Source organism: Petaurus breviceps, unplaced genomic scaffold, assembly GCF_028583685.1.
Source record: "Petaurus breviceps papuanus isolate PSGF00001 unplaced genomic scaffold, PetGlider_PUasm1.0 90825, whole genome shotgun sequence".
In the NCBI taxonomy this organism is placed as follows: domain Eukaryota; kingdom Metazoa; phylum Chordata; class Mammalia; order Diprotodontia; family Petauridae; genus Petaurus; species Petaurus breviceps.
In genome coordinates, this window is record NW_027187353.1 from 9742478 (window position 1) to 9744748 (window position 2271).

Here is a 2271-nt window from a genome sequence, read left to right on the forward strand (position 1 = left end):
CTCTCTCTCTCTCTCTCTCTCTCTCTCTCTCTCTCTCTTTCTCATTGTTTCTCCCATTGATTCTAATTCTTCTTTACAACATGACTAAAGTGAAAATTTAAAAAAAAAGGAAAGGTAATTTAAAAACTCTTCATGCATAATTCCAGATTGCTATCCAAAATGGCTGAATCAATTCGAAATTCCACCAACAATGAATTTTTCCAAAAAATTATTTTTCCATGTTCCCTACAAAATTTGCCACTTCCTCTCCCAATCATTTCAGTCAATCTGATAGTTATAAAATGAAATTTCAAGGCTACTTTAATTTGAATTTCTCTAATCAATAACAATTTGGAGTATTTTTTCATAGCACTATAAATTATTTTGATTTTTAATGTAAAACTTTAAATTTTTGATGATTTGTCAATTGGGCAATTGATAATCATATCTTATAGATTTGACAAAATTCTTTATATATTTGAGATATGAGCTTTTTATCTGAGAAACTATAAAAAATTTCCCCCCAATTTTCTTCTTTCCTTCTGATCTTAATTTGATTTATTTGTACAAAATCTTTTTAACTTAATATAATGGAAATTATCCAGTCTACACCTCACTCTACTCTCTATCTTATCTACTTATATATTGTCTATCCATAAGTCTAAAAAGTAATATGTTCCATGTTCTTCAAATTTTCTTGTAATATCTCCTCTATATCTAGGTAATATATCCATTTTGATCTTTTCTTGGTGAATGGAGTAAGATATTGGTCTATGTCAAATGTCTGCCATACTGCTTTCCATTTTTTCCAGCAATTTTTTACTAAATAATGTCTATACAAAATCTTGTTTATACACTTGCAAAATACAAGGTTACCTTATTTATTTGCTGTTCTAAAGTCTTTATCTCCTCTGTTTCATTGTTCTACCTTTCTATTTTTATCCAGTACCATATAACTGTGATAATTATTCCCTTATATTATAGTTTAGGATCTGGTATTGCTAAACCTCCTTTCTTCACATGTTTTTATTAGTTCCTTTTATATTCTTGACTTTTATTCTTCCAAATAAATCTTGTTATTTTTCTAATTCAGTAAAATATTTTTGTTAATTTAATTGGAATAGATAAATTAGCTTAGGTAAAATTATGATATTGGCCAACTATATAATTCTGTATAGTATATTTGCATGTCATCATTTGCTTAGTCATTATCCACCTGATGGGCAAATTCTTAGTTTTCAGTTCTTTGACTCTACAAAAGTAGCTGATATAAATATTTATATACATATGGATCCTTTTCTTCTTTCTTTCATCTCTTTAAGGATATAGGCCTAATAGTGGTATTTCTGGGGAAAGGGATAAAATTTTCATCTCTACTCCAACTTCTTTGTTTCAACAACTTCACAGCCACAGCCATTTCTATCTCACCTTTAGACTTGCACTTATCACCTGTTTGTTTTAGCGCTTTGCCTCACTCATTCTAGAAATTTACCTAACTCTCTCATTGTTCCACTTTGTGTGTGTGTGTGTGTGTGTGTGTGTGTGTGTGTGTGTTAGATTTTCTTATTTGGCATTTTATTTTCCGCCAGTTACATGGAAAAACAATTTTAAACCTTTGTTTCTACAAATTTTGTGTTCCAAATCACTTAATTTTTCTTACTTGCCTTTTATTGCCAATTATTTTTACTTTATACGCCTTGTATTTATTTCTTCAGGGACCTTTATAAAGCACCTTTATCCTCGTTGTTCCTTATTAATCCTCTAGTGTTGTTCAACGTTTGCAGGAACCAATGAGAACTAATGACATCATAAAAGTGATGTCTTGACTTTTGCGTATTGAATTTGGATTTAAGTAAGTCAGTGATGAATTGTACTTGATCTTGGTTCTCTTATAAACTGAAAGTAGCTTCTGGATAAGTATCTGGATCTGGAAATTTTTCAAGTTTTCCTCAATCTCTCCTTCCCAGATTCAACCTCTAATTTATTTCACTAATCTAAATGCTTGCAAGTTAACTACATTATTCCCCTTTTCCCATTAAGCTTAAATATGCTCTTCTTCCACTCTTTCTCCAACCAACTTCTCTCACTGAAGCTGGAAATTAACAGAGTAGGGGCGGTTAGGTGGTGCAGTAAGACCACTGATCCCAGAGTCGGGAGGACTCGGGATTGGTTCCAGCCTCAGTTACTTAACACCCCCCCCCCACACACACACACACAAAATGGCCATGTAACCTTGGGCAAGCTACTTAACCCCAATTGCTTTAAAAAAAAGAAATTAATGGAGTATATGTT